Source organism: Cavia porcellus, unplaced genomic scaffold (genome assembly GCF_034190915.1).
Source record: "Cavia porcellus strain 051 isolate PalLab524CR breed Dunkin Hartley unplaced genomic scaffold, mCavPor4.1 scaffold_12, whole genome shotgun sequence".
Taxonomy (NCBI): Eukaryota; Metazoa; Chordata; class Mammalia; order Rodentia; family Caviidae; genus Cavia; species Cavia porcellus.
Genome location: NW_026947495.1, coordinates 38840661 through 38858030, shown reverse-complemented (window position 1 = coordinate 38858030; position 17370 = coordinate 38840661). Strand labels below are relative to the sequence as shown.

The following is a 17370-nucleotide window of genomic DNA, read 5'->3' as shown; positions in this document are numbered from 1 at the left end:
CACCATGAAATCTTCAGAAGGAAAGAAGAATGTTTGTGGAGCATTTCATTTTTCATGTGTGTGGCAATTTTAAATTATAAGTTTTTTAATCAATACTTTTTAATGGAAACAATTTGACCAAAAATCTGTCACAGAATGTTGACACAAAAACAAAGTTTAACGAGAAAAAGGAAAAAAAAAAAAAAACCACAGGTAATGGAACCCAAAAACTGCATTTCTAACATGCTCTTGGATGATACTGATGTCACCAGCCAATGGACTTTACTCTGCATAGTAAAGTTTGATGCAAGAAATGAGTAGAACCCAACCTAGATTCTCCCAGGCAGCATGCCAAGTTCATTCTAGACTGGAGATTAGGAAAAATGAAATCAAAGTTCCACCTCTTTCAAGGTTCTAACACTTCTGTGTTAGAACAACAATTCATTTCTCTCCAGTCAACCTTCAGTGATTAAATACTTAGTCATATCCTTATAAGAGGGTCAATGAAATTAAGATAATAATGATTCTTGGACTAATGAGCTTGTTAGAGAGTCCAATGGCGCTATCCTGTAGATCAAGCTTGGCACATTGCCTCCATCCTCCCTTGAGCTCTCCATAAACATACCTAGTCTCCTGGTAGTACTTTTCAAGCACCACATTCTTTCCTTACAATGCTTTTGTTAGATGTGTAAGGATAGATGATCACAAATTCAGTGCCTGTCACTCATAAGGAGCAAAAGCAAACAAGTGTGCACTCCAAGAACTGACCACACACCAAGTGCCTCTGAGAACATGGAGCATAGAGAAGGAACCTGTAAACAGTTTCTGCCCTTCCACTTCCAGCCTCACAATGAAGACACGCTGCAGTTTTTTGGAAGCAAAGGACAAAAACCACATTCAGAAACTCCATGAAGCCAGACAAAGAGACTGCACTGCCTGAAACATTACTCGTGCCTACACCCAGTTTGTCTCCACCAGAGAGCTCATCAAAGTACTTGAGAGTGTTCATGGTGCTGTCTTTTACCCTAAAGAAGAAAGTTCCTAGCTGAGGGACCTCTAAGTCCTATGCAATGAGATCTTCAGAGAGAAACTAACTTAATTAACCATTCAGAACAACACAAGAGAATTCTCACAGCCACCAGGTCCTGAAACACCACATCTGCCATTTATTCCCTGTGCTGTCATTTCCTGCCTGCGGTGCACTAATTACACACAGTGGGAATTCTGGAGCTGCCGGTTTTAATGTTTATCTGCTGTTAACTTCGTGTGTGACCTCAAAGATATGTTTCTAGTACCTTTATTCCCTCTGCTATAAAAGCAAGATAAGGGAGCAACATGCTTGACAAAGTGCCCTAACATAACACAGTAGTCATCTCTATCCTAGAGATGCTCTCCGGATGGTAGTTAGCATGTTTCTTTTACTAAGGCCTTTAAAGATAACTGATGACATGTTGTGAAAAAGCATGGGATCGCAAAGGATATTTACTCTTTTCCTAAAGCAGATTTCAGTGGCAAATGCTACCTCTAACGTGCCTGAAAAAGCAGTCTTAAGTGGGCTTCTGAATAAATCATTCCATTTCCTTCAGCAGGACTTCTGTAGCCATAACTCTAATGATATAACATACTAAAAAAAGTCACATCAGAGTTCTATAACTTTAACATTTGGCACTGAAAACTTAGTTTAAGTAAAAAATTATTGTACTTTCGCACCAATGAACACTTTGAAAACACCTAAAACAATGTTTTGGACACTTAATGACACAGTTTTTCCCATTCTGTAAGAGAAGTTGGCTTCAACATATTCTATACAAAAAACAATTAATATAATTGATTCTGTAAAGCTACGTGGGCATAGAAAAAATATTCAGTATGTGCAGCCATTATATTCTGCATCTGTTAGGACTTCAGCCCTTTTCTTATGCATTTGAGTAAGACATATATTAACATTATTGTGTGTATTAATCATATATATGTCATTAATCTAATATAGATTCCCCCAGTTTCTTGTGTTTCATCAGTAAGGAAGTTTTAAAACATTCACATTCATTTCTCTTCACGAGTTATTTCTTTAGTTTCAAACTATGAAAGTTGACATTATCTCAAAAGCTTAATATATATTATAGTTCCTGCTGAGTTTTCTACACTTTGATTTGCAAGATACTGAAGTTTATTTTTTTGAGATAGGGTATGTTTTCTGGGATCTAAATTAATATCATTATATTTAAACCATTTGTTAAAATAATCCATTACAAAACTCCTCTTATCTCACCTCCTCATTCTGAAAAACTTTAGCACTTTTGAGTTATGTGTAACTGGGAAATTATATCTTTCAATTTACTTTTTCACACAAAATACAAAACCTCAAGACAAAATTCAAATACACGTAACTTTTAGAGAAATCTCAGAGAATATAAACAAGTCCAATTGTCAAGCCATTTCAGCTTTAGTAAGGAATCAGTCAGCCAAGCAATAGTTCCTATTTAAGATCAGTTCTTACTCCATGACTCTGAGGATGTAATTGTAGGGTTTGTAAGTATATAGTGGTGGCTCACCAGGGATTGAATTTTCTGCTCTTTTCATGGGGAGGGGCTACTTCTTGGGTGGCAATGTTATTTAAAGCCTAAAACAACACCCCTTGGACTAAAAGAGAAGTAAAAGAAGAAAAGAAACAATAATAGAGTACTAGAAGAATTCGTTGTTTAATTTGGTCAAGATTTAGAACCATCATTTTCACTCTATTGATTTTTCCTCCAGATATATTACAGTCCTGCTCTCCACAATATGTACTATATAAATTTACACTTGTTTTTAGGTTTTAATGTCAGCATCTTGCCATTTCTATTAAGATATAAGTCCCTGTTAAGTCAAGTCTATGCTGATTCAGGCAGGAAGAGACAAAGTGGAGGACATAGTGGGGAGAAGGAAGGGGAGGAGAGAAGAAGAGAGGAAAGGATAGAGGGAGGGAGGGAACGAGGGAGGGAGGGACTGATCATTTGTGCATTTGCAGCTACCCCTGTGCTAAGCCTTGCCTACAGTGAGCACTCAAGAAAAGCTGCCAATAGACCAACTATATTTTAGGTTTCAGTAGTTCAGCCACATATGATGCTCTCTCTCTCTCTCTCTCTCTCTCTCTCTCTCTCTCTCTATATATATATATATATATATATATGAATATATATATGAAATATATATTCATATATGTATATATGAAAGCTTTCTATATCACTGAAAGAATTCTTCTCCCTTACTGAGTAATATGGATAGATTTCTGCCATCAGTTCACACCCTAAAGCACAAGACAAGATGATCTTTCTTTTCATTTGCATAGCTGTGATTCGTCATTATCCAGCCCTATTTTTTACTCAACAAAATAGCATTGCACCATTAAGATTTCAGCATGTCTATTCTTGCAATGACTATTTTGAATTGTACCTTTTAGAAGCAACCACTTTAAGAAGAAAAAAAATCATCAGTAGCTAAAGTATCTACTTGACTTGATATTAAGATCCAAACGTTTCTGAGTTCATTTTCTTGTTTCTTGTTTGTGTCAGAAATGACTGCAGCCAACAGTTAATGGTGTCCTTGGCCTACTAACCCCTGCTTTTAATCCCCTTCCCCAATAAATGAACTACAGTCAATACATTCATCGTCATGCCTCAGTTTAATCATCTTACATACGCCAGTCACACCACTAAATGGTATGATGTTACTTCCAGTGCTGTGTTTGCTACCAAAAAGATTCCAGAATACATTTTCTTCTCATTCCCTGGGGAAAGAACTCAATATAATATTATATTTAATGACTAAGGTTAATTTTAGAAATATTAATTTTTCAATTTAAACAGTGAATGACTTTTTAGGAAACTGGACATTTAATTTCATAGTATACTTATATTCCCATTATATAAAATAGAAAAGGGTAACCTGTGAGAATGTCTTCTCGTCCCTGCTTCTCTTTTCTGTTGAGAAGAATGGATACATTTGTCATGCAGCATACGAAGGCCAGGGAGGAAGAGAGAGATTATTTTACTTGTTGGCAAAGAATCACACTTGACTCCTCCCATCACTGTCCCTGTCCTCTCCCAAGCTGGAAGGAGTCTAGGAGAACTGGGAGGCAGTTACACACCAATAAATGCCTCTCCCTGTCCTCTTCCAGCGTTTGCCTAGGGCTGTCTGCTGGAAAGTCAGGTTCACCTCACCAGAGGCTCCCAGGGAGCTGGAAAGCAAATGCCAGGAAGTCAAAACACAAAAAAAGAATTCCTTTTTGTACTGGGAAAGAGGCATCTAAAAACACAGATGTTTTAGTTTTTTTGTGTGTGTTCCTGTTATAAAATACCTGAGGCTAGGTAATGTATTAAAAATAGAGGTTTATTTGGTTTACAATTCTAGTGTCTAGAAAGTTCAAACAGCATAGACCCACCATCTGGCAAGGACTCCCTGGCTGTGTCACAACACAGTAGAGAGGCCAAAAAGGGACCATTCTCATGAACAAGAAACCAAGCACGTACAGTCCTGCAAGAACCACATTAATCCCTTCCAAAGGCAGTGCCCCATGACCCATTGCCTTCCATTAGGGCCATCTTCCTAAGAGTTCTACCACCTTTCAGCAGTTACACTGAGGACCAAGCATCCAGATACTAACTTTTGAGGGACAAACCACATCCAAAGCATAGCAATGTACAAGCAAGCACATATTTTATTATTTTTTTTAAAACTTTAAAATCTTATCCTAGCAGTTCCAATCCACTGCAAACCATGTTTAAGGCCATGCTGCAGCCTGGTACGCCTGTGAGAGCCACAAAGTGTCCTGGACACTTTGCTCATCTCCAAGCTTACTCTTCAGTAACACTAAAGATTCTCATCCTCCCCATCTCAACCAGATTCAAACTCACATTAGCATGTTTTCCCCTGAAGTGAACAGTCTCTCCCAAACACTCTGAGAGGCAGGAGACTCAGCACCTTTGGCAGTCCAAAGGTTCATATTCAGTCACCTGCAGAAAGGTTGCCAGCTGAAGCCAGGTCCCTGGGGTTCTGGTCTTGCCCCAAGGAAGAATAGACTGCCTTTCAGAAAGTTCTCTTGGAAGCTACAAAGCTGCAAATGCAAGAGCTGTCTGACTGGGGCCTTCCCGACCTTCACATTTTGCTAAGTGACTTTGCATTTCTCCACCCCTCTAGAAGCACCAGCCTCTCAAGCTATGCAGGATTCCCTTTACCTCTTAAGGCTCTTCCAGTGCCTTGGAAAAAGCTGCCCCATGCCTGCTGCTCTTAGCATGGATCCCATGTGAGCAGCTGTAAACCCAAACTGCATACCCAGCCAGGACTCAGCCAGGTTCAAGCAGCCCACAACTGCAGTAGCAATAATGAATAGCACCACTGCCACTCCCTCCCCAGTTTAGAGTACTTGAAGCCACTGTGTTTTAGAGTTATTTCTTATGCAGCATTACTATGCCAATGGTTAACTGATACAAAATCTGAGGAGGCTGCTCATAAAAATTATATGCCCCCTTCCCAGAAAAAGTAATAGTTGAATTTTAATGTATGTCCATTATTGTGAGAACTTTCAGGGAATTTATTTAGTTACTCTTCACAACAAGTCCATGAAACAGACAAGATTTTCATCCTTCTTTAAAGATGAGGCCACAAGAAACTGGCCCACAGCAGAAAGGTGGCTAAGGAATGATTCAAACCCTAGTCACCCTGATTCAGAATTCTTGCTCCTATCTTCTATGGTAAGTGACCTTGCAGGCCTCTTAGCCCATCCACTTAAAAATTTTTCTGTGGGTTCCTATACCCTCAAGATAAAATCAAAACTGACCAGCAAATCTGCCAGTGATGAGTATAGTATTCAAGGCTCTGCACTTGAATGCACTTGGGTGCCTGCTTACTCCATCCATCAGCTCCCCAACCCCAAGGCCGCTGCCACTGAGCTGCATCCCCCCATCTTCTTCCTCTCTCCTTTTCTCTACTCCCTCAGATTTGCCCCAACCATGCTGAACCTGTTCTTTACCAAACCTACCAGCTCCCTCACATCTTTAAGCCTGCTGCTCCCTCTGCTTGAACCCTTGGCCCAAGAATACTCCCCAGCCAAGTGCACAGGGTCCCCCATCTTGTATTTGCCCAGTCTCCAGGAACTTTTCAGATTGCTGACCACTCTGGACAGTTTCTGTCTTCTCGGCCTTCTCCTGAGCCCAGCTGAGAGCCCCTTGAGGGCAAGACGTGACTGTTACTCCTGTCAGCCCAGTGCTTTGCAGGGTCTCCAGCCTCATGATGGGAACTTAGTAAATACTGGCTAAATTTGAAAAGCAAAAGGAACAGTGTCTTGATGGAGAAATGGATATGGAGACAAGATATTTAAATTTTTATTTTTAAATGGCCGAGTCTACATTTCTAATAAACGTTAATTAAAACATTCAGCACCTTTGGGTCTGCAACTCTACACTCCTCAGTTAGAATAGTTATTTCATGATGATTTTCTCTGCCAACCTTCCCTTGCAGGCTTATAGTCACCAGGGTGCCTTAAGGCAGGTAACAAAAAGGCACTATATCTGCTTAAAATAGCTGGGGGAATTTCAAGCCTCTTCCCAAAGCAGGCCCTGCTGGTGACACAAAGCACATTGTACTGTGCTTCCCAAACAAATGGAAGAAAGTTTATGGCAGAGGAAAGTACATTATTAATGAGTGAAAGAAAAGAATCCCAGAGTCAGGAAATAGATGGATGAAGACCTGACACAAAGTAGAAGAAGCCTATTTGACAGGAGGTGGCCAGTGACTGAGGGGGAGGCATGGTTCTCAGAAGCCAATGGGCAGCTGACAGGTGGTTATTACAGCCTTCACTCCAGAGGCTCCCATCAAAAGGTCAGGGATCCAGGCCTGAGGGCTCCTGCTGCAGAGGGCTGGGGAGGGCAGGAGATGGAGGCTCCAGTTGCCTTCAGATTTCCATGTCTCCCAGGCTGCTTTCATTCTGGGACCAAGGGAAAGTGAGACCCAAGTAAGTATACAACAGGTTGTCCACAGAGGGAGAAACTGAGGTCCGATAACACAGACTCCTTTCCCCATTGTCAGCTTTTTAAACCAACACGTAGTAAGTATTTCTGTTGCCTGCCTGCCATCACCTTAGAAGAGGTACAACTGCTGAATGATGGATGCCCTTAACCCCTCACACGGACCTTAGACCAGACATCAGGGTCACAGACACTGAAATGTGAAGGCCAGTATAAAGTATTGGGATTGGACCATCTGGTAGTTTTCCTTCATTCAAGCAGAAATAGAGGTGCAAGGGAAGAAACTGAGGCTGCTCCCTTTAGGAAGCTAGAGCCAGGACCTCAGTTGTTGGTGCGAGTCAAGCTCTGAGACCATTTGAGGGAGACTTAGAAGTCAGGTATTTAGGCCAAACCTGAGTTCTGCAGACATAAAAACTATAGTCAAGAAGGGTAAAATGATTCATTCAAGGTCACACAGAAGGTGGGAGAACCAAAAATAGGTCTGGGTTTCTGGCTCCCAGTCCCAGGGCCCAGCCTCTACTTTGTGTTGTCCCTGTTCTAGGGACACTGTCCACACCCTTCCTTCTCTCCTTCTCCATTAGCAAATCCCAGGGCAACTTTGAAGCTTAGAGTGGGGTGAACAATAACTGGGTGGCAATCTGTTTATGAAGCATTGTCACACATAATAGAGACTGCTCTGCCAGAACTACCAATCCTCCTTCTCCTGTCCACACCAAAATTGACTCCAGGGCATCAGAGTTCAAAATGACCTGGAACTTTCTCAGGATCCCCTTTATAGTCTTTCTCCTCTACTGCATTTTGTACAGCTCTGAAAAACACTGCCTGAAATGCTGCAATTCTTCAGTCTTCTGGGCTTGTCCCTATACAGTATTTGAGCTGGGTTCTATAGTGCTGTTTACTCCTCTTTTTAATTTCATTTTAGAAGTATGCAAGGAGAGAAGCCAACACTTAATCGTAGAAACTAGAAGGGACTTCACAAACTGCTTACAAGGCACAAACAGGGTCGTTATTTTTCCATTTCCTTTTCGGTGGAATTGGCTTCTGTATTGTGTGCAATAAACAGCATGAAGCAGAAAGCATTCTGCAGCCTTATCTCACCCCTCCCATAATCAAAAGAAAAAAACTCATTGTAATAAAAAAATGGGAAACTAGAACTTCAGATTTGTTGAAAAGTTAATTTAACTTGAAAGGTTTGTGGAGACCATTCAGTTTCTTTTGTAGCCGAAGACCAAAATGTTTGCATTTCATTTTACCAGTAGAATGATAAAAAGAAACCTGATATAATTTTCATTATAATAATAAACACTATATAATAAAACTAGAATAAAGTATTTCCTTTTAAATAGAGAAACAGAAATGGAAGTACACGTACTATACGACTCTGAATTAACTTCTTTAAAAAAAACTACTCAAATTGTCTTAAGGTGTGACTTAGGTACTTAATTGCTTTTACTAATACCACCTTCATTCTTTACTGCAGAGATGATTTAACAGTAAGCACAGTTATGATTTAATATACATCTTAGCTAATCCTTTGAATTGACAAGTGTAAAATAGATGGAGGGTCCTCTTTACAAAGAAAAGTTGAATGCGCAATTAAACAGAATAGGAAGCCTTCCTGAAGCTTTACAAGTAGCTCAGATTTGGAGTAGGATAATGTCTTCCTCTTATTGGGCATCTCAAAATATGCAAAGGATGGAAAACCTAGTACTTTTTTTGTATTTTTAAGTAATAAATGCATCCATGCTAGGTTACATTAGTCAAACTCATTGGCACCTAGGTGTTGCATTAATAGATTCTTCAATTAAAATACTTATTTACTAATAGCCACTAGGTCAAGCCTCCCAAAGCATAAGACAAAGGAAAGTTACATTACTTCTCTAAGAAAAATTAGCTGATACTCTTAGAGTATAAAAATAGAAATAGGTCACAGAAAAATATATAAAAATAGAATAGGTCATAGAAAAATGTCATACTTCACAGAGATATCTCACTAATCAGAAATATCAGACATGGTGAGACAAGAGTATCTGTCACCACTTCTATTCAATCTTGCACTGTTGTTTCTGGCAAAGGCAATTAGGCAAGAATGACTAAATAAATAAATGTTATACAGATGGGGGAATAAAGAAGTTAAAGTACCTCCACTTGTAGATGATACGTTCTTGACTATAAAAAATCCAAATAAACTTACTATAAAAACTCATAATCAGTGAGTTCAGCAAGGTTTCAGAATACAAGATCAAAACACAAGAATTAAGTATACTTCTACACACAACCAATGAACAGCCCAAAAATGATACTTGCAAATTTACTTACATTTGCATTTAAAAGAATAAAATGTTCGGGAATAAACCATGAAAGGAAGATCAAGACTTTTACACTGAAAATTGCTAACCATTATTTAAAGGAATTAAAGAAGATCTGACGAATGGAAAAATATTCCAGATTCATGATTGGAAGATTTAACATTGTTAAGATGAAAATATACTCAAGTGGACAACTATTTTGAAGAAAATGAGACATTATGGTAATCATTGTTGACGTCCTGTTGTCTTGTTTTGAAATCCTGTGTTGATTGCATTGTTTTTTTCTGACGTTTTGTTCCATTTTGTTTTGTTTTATTCTTTTTAAAATAAAAATTTTTTAAATAAACAAAAAGAAAATATTCTCAAGTGATCTACAAATTCATTGTAATCCCTATCAAAACCCAGCTCACTTTTTTGTAGAAATTAACCAGTTAATCCTATGTACATGTAAGGGACATAGAACAGCCAAGACAACACTGAAAAAGAACAAAGTTGGAAGGCTAATTATAGTATATTCATTCAGTAGAATATGACCTAGCCATCAAAATTAGATTTATTATATATTATCAGTCACAAAAGGCAGTATACAAAACACAGTATACAGTATTATCCTATTTTTAACTATGTATATATGTATCCATGCTTCCACTTACAGAAAAATCATAGCCACTACCAATGGATGAATATTTCAATGTAAATTATATAAAATTAATCAAATTTAAAACTGAGGTTATCAAATTGTATTTGCCACTCAAATGTTCCATTAATTACATAAGGACAAGGAAACAAAACATCTCCATCAGCACAGAACACCTACAGCAGGATAGGGGAAGATGTTTCTCATTTTCTTCTCCTTGTTTATTTTCTGCTTTTGATTATAAACATTTATAATAAAATAACATTTTTTAAAGATTCAAGGTGAACTGAAATGGAGAAACAGAACTAGGATCACAACCCAGGGGTACTGGAGTCCCCCACTAACACGCATCGGTCCTGGCAGCATGGAGTCCGTCTCCTGGTGTCCTTTGACCATGAAGCCCTCTGCACCCACTGAGCTGGAGGTGGTGGGGAGGTGGGAGCAGAAAAGCCTAACTCCCACTGTTCCCACTCAGAATTCATAAGTTTTTCAAGACTAAACACTTTTCAAATTGTTGCATGCTTTCATGGATTACCACGGTGTGAACACAACTGTTTCTATTCACTTGTTCAGATTTATAGCAGCTTACTAGGAGGAAGGATATGCAGCCTCTTCCAGGCCATACCCAGAAGTCCTGTCTCCCAATGCAGATTTAAAAAACAATAATCCCGATACTAGGCGAGGCTTGGGAAAAGAAGCATTTCAAACTCCAGGCAATAATGTAAATTAGTTCATGCTTTCTGGAGGGCAGCATGGAAATATATGTCTACAAATCTTAAAAATATTCTAGGCTTTTACTCAATCATGTCACTTCTAGAAACTTTTTCAAAGAAAATAATAGTGGATGTGTTCAGAGTTTTAGCAATACGAATATATATGACAGAGTTATTTATAATAACAAAAAGTGAAATTCTAACTAAAGTACAGCAACAAGATACATCCTCATATGAACTATACCATCCATTAAAAATAATGCTGTGCAGGAATATTTAATGGTATAGAAAATATTTATAAATGCTAAGTTTTAAAGGTAAGTTTTAATACAGTGTAAAAGATATCATTTCACTTTTGTAATATATATATACCCAGAATAAATTTCAGTGATTATGATAAAGATATAATTTGTGACTTTCCATGTGGTAGGAAAATATCTAGTAGTTATGTGGGAAACTATTATTTTTTGCATTTTCTATAATGAGTATATATTAAAAATTGTTTTTAAACAAAGATGAAATCATATTAAGGTAGGAAATCTATATATATATATTTTTGTCTTTTTCATTTTTATCGGTACCAGGGATCGAACTCATGACTGCCTGCTTGCAAGGCAGGTGCTTATGCCGCTGAGCTAAATCCCCAGCCCTGGACATCTATATATTTAGAATTTGAAATTAAATTATCACCACAATAGAAAATTCTTACATTTAACTTCAAGTTTCCTGGTAGTCAAAGAAAAGGAGAAATACCAGGAATTTTATAAATCTCCACTGTTTATCAGCTCTTCCTGGGCAACAAACTACCATCCTGGCACTAAATTCCAGCAGAAATGTATAACACTTTCAGTAACACTAACACTGACCCAGTGGTCTAGACACAGCGATGGATCTCGCATAGTCCTCATTTTGTAGTTGCTTGAGAACTGTAACTCCCTCGCCTTGTTAAAGGAAAATAATCCAGATAATTTTCCTATAGTGTACATCCATCCCTGTTTTTTACCAAAATAAAATAGTCACAAAATGAATGGGGTGCTTTCAGCAGGATACCATTAATATGTACTTGGTTTTTCCACAGCATTTGATAGTGGCATTGTTTTATTACAAACAAGCATATTCAGATTACCTCACAGGTAAATTGTAAGAGGGTTGAAAGTAGCACAGTTGCAAATATGATGCATCTGATTAAGCACTGAGAAGAAAACAGAGACACAGTTAAGCCAGTGGGGAAAGGGTTATGCTCCAGTACTTCATGGAAGTCACAAGTGTTTAGCAGAGCTAAAGAGCCTGGCCCTGAAACGGGCCCTGGCAAGCTGAACCTCACCACAAGAAATAGCTTCCAGAACAACACAGTGACTACACTTGTCAGAGAGTCAGAGCTCCTGAGGGACCTGGCCTGGGGACCCAAGGACAGTTCATTTATTACTTTTTGTGACATTTTCTATGGAAACAATCTAACTTAGATTTCCTCTTTGTATTTAACCTCAGGTTTCTCTCAAACCCTGTATACCAAGTCACTTCTAGAGGAAGTCATAGAGGTCAGGAGATGCCTAAAGGAGAGCCTTTGAAATCCTTCCTCCTTCCTCGTACTTCTACTCCACGTGGCTGACGCTAACCTTCAAAGCCCAAATACAGACTTTCTTGACAACCTGTATAATCTCTCTCTCACCTGTGACCACTTCTATATCACATGACTCACTGGTATTGATCTTGCATGTCTTTGTCTCTCAAACAGGCCATAAGCTATGAAACATTACTGGACATCTCACCCAGTACATGCATAAAACCAGAAAGACTATGAGGCGGCTGGAAAAACTGTTGGAGAAATCAATATTATACCAGATCCAAGAACTCTCTGAGGCACCAAGAGAACAGTTCATAAACATTGAAAAACTTGTCAAGTAGAAAATGGGCTTACCAGCATTTTTCATGCAGCAAAACCAACTTCTTGCTTTATTGTGAAATCAATTCAGCCTACAAGAGATAGTAAGTGCTATTTTGTAAAATGCTTTTCATGAGCAAGCATGTGTGTGGGTGTGTGCACATATGCACATGCCCATGTGGACATATACATGTACTGAGTCACACAAATAGATTGTTTCAAATAGTTTGCAAGACAGTGAGTAAGGTAAAATATTTGGTAGATTATAGAAGAGAACATTTTTCAATTCAGTTCAATTCAATAGAAGAAAATGCCTCTAACAAGTAAGACTATCCCACAATGGGGTTGTTATTTTGAATGGCAGAGTTTCCTGAAAAACTTCAAGTAGCACCCAGGTCGTAGATTGTCATGAAGTGCATTCATGTAAGCAGTATAAAGTTAAATGAGAACTCTTAAGTTTCTTCCCCATTCTGTGAGAACATTAGTTCACATCACTGGCAATTCACTACCACTGAAGACACAATTAGGGGATAAATGATTCCACTCGGGTGAATCTATACAAGCCTGAAATTTCATTTGGCCACTTATATTGCAATTGCACCTCTGTGAAAGGAAAGATTGTAAGTGGTACTTAGACCAAGGCTTCTCAGCCTACAATCACCTGGGTAGCTTATAAAAGCCACCCGTGCCTCAGTCTTGGCATGTATCAGTTGAGACAGTGGAACCCAAAATTTGCATTTTATTTTAATGTTCCCCAAGTAAGGGTTGAGAACCACTGATTTTGTATGTATGAGTTGTGTAGATGACATTTTACAGAGCATAGAGGGAAGGAAAACAGCCCTAAGGTTTTACAGGAAGATCATAAAAAGAGCTTGAAAAAAAAGAAATCAAAGCTTTTAATGCCTGCTCAGTAGATATAGAGCTTTAAAAAAAAAAGAGCATTTCTCCTGTTATTGCTTGTATCCAGATATCCCCTCAAAGCCTCATTCGCATACAGTGCTGCTTCTCAGAGATGGCTGAATCTAGGGTGTGTGATCCTGGGATGAAGAATTATGGTATTAAATGAGTCCACTGAATAGTTTAGCACAGTTCTGGATGAGGCTAATGGGAAGACCCACCCCTGTGGGGGTGGCACCACCCAAAAGGCTTACAGCTTGAACCTATAAAAGGGAAAGGGAGGCCCACTACTTTGTCTGCTGCTGCTGTTTGCTGCTTTGTGGGCTCCTGCCTTCTCTGCCATAGACTGATTCTCCCCTGTGATCCCCTCTGCTAGGCCACCCTACCTTGGAGTCAACCAACTACGGACTGAAACCTCTACAAACTGTGAGCTAAAATAAACTTCTCCTCCTTTAACTTTGTGAGTCAGGTATTTCATCTCAGCAATAAGAAAACTTAGACAACTTCCATGCTTACCACAAACAAAAGCTGTAAACCGCAAATTCGTAACCTTTTCAGATCCACTAAACTGAGATTGCAGAACACATTAGGCCAAACTCTAAGGAGAAATAGTACCTGCAGGAAGAGGCAAGACATGAGGAGTCGTTCAACTGGGGCAGGTGCATCTCCACTGACAAACAAGTATCAGATAAGAAATAACAGTAGAATATGAGGGGGAGAGAGAGAGAGAGAGAGAGAGAGAGAGAGAGAGAGAGAGAGAGAGAGAGAGAGCACGCTAAAAACATATGGACATAGAGCACTCTGCAGCACAGAGCAGAATAAAGACCTAAGGCTGACAGTGGAATACACAGTGACAGAAGACTTTTAGTAAACCCACCCCAACCCAAAATACGAGGCATCTTTAGAAGAACTTGAAGTCTGGGGTGCACTGTAATTACAGCAACAGTAATTCTCAAGTCTGGTTCAACACTTGACTAGAATGATCTATAGTCACACTAAATTCACAGTAGAAGCAGAAAGGCATGCCTGTTCCATGCATAAAAACTATTTATCTCAGTCTCTAATGTCCTGCCAAAATGTCTAGTTCTCAACCAAAAAGGTACAGAGTACTTAGAAAGCAACATATGAGATATAGCAATAAACAAAACCAGACTCAGATATGACACAGATGTTGAAGCAGTGAAACACCAAATTTAAAAATAATTTATAAAAGACCCAAGTGAAAAGAAAAGATAATGGTAAAACTATCTAGTGGACCTATAGCTTTCTTATTGGAAGGTTTTTAGCTATAAACTTTATTTCTTTAATGAATATAGGACTAGTCAGTACCTGTTTCTTGTTGAGGTTTGGTACTTTGTATCTTTCAAAGAATTGATTGTCAAATTTATGGGCAGATAAATATGAGTCCTCATCTAGAAATGCAGATTTTTAAATTTCTCCTTTCTATCATCTTCTGCTTCATATTTTTTGAATATACACTATTAATTCCAGCCACATTTTAGACTGCTAATGTCTTCTTGCAGAACCAATCCTTTGCTTATTATACAATATTCCCCTTTACTCCTTGTTCTGGAGTCCACGTTAGAATACAAACAGTAGCTATTCTGGTTTTCTTTTGGTTAAAGTTTTCATTGTTTATCTTTTTTCTATATTTTCAGCCTGTATATGTATGTATATTTTGGTGGGTTTCTTCTAGACAACATATACCTGAGACACTTTTTTAACCAATCATTTTAACACTAAATCATTCAGATTTACTGTGATATTGATATGGTTCAATTAAAATCTATTGTCTTGCTAGCTGTTTTCCACTTGTTCCATCTCAGAACTTTTTGAAGATACTGGAAGCTGATTTCACAATTACTATGGAAAAGTTAAGGACTAGAAGAGTCATAATAATTTTGAAAAAAAAAACATTGGATGACTTACATTACATTAAAAAATAAAGCAGAAAGTAAGAGTGACTGTTATGAAATCACATTTTTGACAGAAGATGTAGATCTAGATTATATAAAGAAACTTCACAAATTAACAAGGAAACAAACTCAATAAAAATAGCTAATCAAAATTACCTTTGTGTAGCATTACTATATTGTAAATTTTTATTTAAATTTATATATTTTTTCAATATTTGACCTTGGAATTAGTGTCCATCTGTTAACATTTGGTGTACTTGCTGGGTATAGTGGTGTATGTCCATAATCTCAGCACTCAGGAGGCTGAGACAAGAGGATTGTTGCAAATTTGAGACCAGTCTGGGCTACAAAGTGTGCTCAAGGCCAGTGAACTGCATAGCAAGACCCTGTCTCAAAGACAAACAAACAAATATTTGGTGTACTCTATATCAACCAAAAACCTTATTTTTCTTTTTCTCACCCAGGAGATAAATTTCACATACACTCTTGGTAAAAAGATCTCTCTTTCTATTAAGTAAGACTAGTTTGGGGCTGGGGATTTAGCTCAGTGGCATAAGCGCCTGCCTTACAAGCGCATCATCGTGAGTTAGATCCCTGGTACCAATAAAAAATAAAATAAAATAAATAAGACTAGTTCTTAGGGGCTGGGGGCTTAGCTTTGTGGCATAAGTGCAAAATGTAATTTTCTAATGCACTATAATTTATTTTCTCACCTTTTAAATAATGAACTCTAAGCATGAATGATCACATATATTTCCTCTTCTACTACCCAAACTAAACAATCCTGGAACAAAATGACAGAGAAACTACCTTATAGTTCCCTTTGCTCGTATGTCTTCACTTATTTCTCATCTCTTACTACCATATTTTTGAAAGTTGTTGTAGGAACAATGCAAGACTAAAAACAAAGCTCCATGAAATAAATCCTATCAGATCAAGTTACTCAATATTTAACCCAAGTGATTATCTGTCTTTTGTTTTTTCTAAAACTATGCCTCCTCAAACCATATTTCTCTGATGAATACAGAAAAGAGATTCCCAGTACTATACCCAGTTGATTTCCTACAACTGATCTCTGCTCTAAACCCTTCTCGGTTTTCATTGTAGTACTTCTCATTGCCTGAAATATTGAACAAAACATAAGCACTTCTTTTTTTTTTTTTTTTTAATAAGCACTTCTTTTGATGACTGCAAACTCCATGAAAACAGGGACTCTGTCATTCTTAAGTACTCTTTGGAAATCCCCAGCGCTAAAACAGCATCCGTCACATGTAAGTGCTCAGGAAACATCTGCGGAATGAATGACAGGCAGTCTAAGGCTCATCATTCTACCTCATTCTTTCACATTTCTCCAGTGGTCCTAGCCAGCCCATGGCAATACTGCTGATAAAATCAGCACAGTATGCTGCCCTCCTCCTCTTCTCCTTTCCAGAGCAGTAAGCAACTTCTAGCCAACTTCTACGCTAACCAGATATTGAGGAGACAGTATCGTGAGGAGTGGTATTCCTGGTTGTTTAGCTGAGCATCAAATGTCCACCCATAGCCACCCTGTCAAGTGGACACAAAAGCAGCCAGGGCTCACCTTAGGCTTCAGATGTAAACAGGCTAATGAAATAGCTTTAAATTACCACATTTCTCACCAAGCTCTAACCAAAGGCCCGCTTCCTATTAAACACAATTTAAATCAGTCACCAGGGGAAATTGTTTTCTTGTCCAGGATCTACCACTGACTGCAACTTCACCAAGTCCCAGCCTGTTAGTTAGAAGAGAAGTAAGAATACCAAAACAAAGCCATTTTTTTAAAGAACAGAATATTTTCAGGAAGGAGACTAGGAGAGGCTCTGGGGAAGGGTGGGCAGTGAAAGGCCCAGCAGAATCATCCCGAAGGCTTTTCCAACTACACATGGCCCTCCTGAAAGTATCCCCAAGACACCCTTACAAAGAATTACTGCCACAGGGAGCCCATGTTGCCATTACTAAGGGGAGTACGGGAAACTTAGAAAACCTTGCGTTTCCAGTGTGAGCTCCTTGATGAA

General features: G+C 38.5%; 1 protein-coding gene across 2 annotated transcripts in view; it reads right to left on the bottom strand.

Moving 5' to 3' along the window:
- Lypd6b (LY6/PLAUR domain containing 6B) overlaps nucleotides 1–17370 on the bottom strand; it is a 195358-nt gene that overhangs the window by 174920 nt on the left and 3068 nt on the right. Inside the window, exon 2 of one of the 2 annotated variants that reach the window (XM_063259049.1) lies at nucleotides 12558–12613. The exons of the other annotated variant lie outside the window; for it this stretch is intronic. The gene's annotated coding sequence lies outside the window, so the exon portion shown is untranslated. The remainder of the gene's footprint in view (nucleotides 1–12557; nucleotides 12614–17370) is intronic. 2 annotated transcript variants of the gene reach the window in all.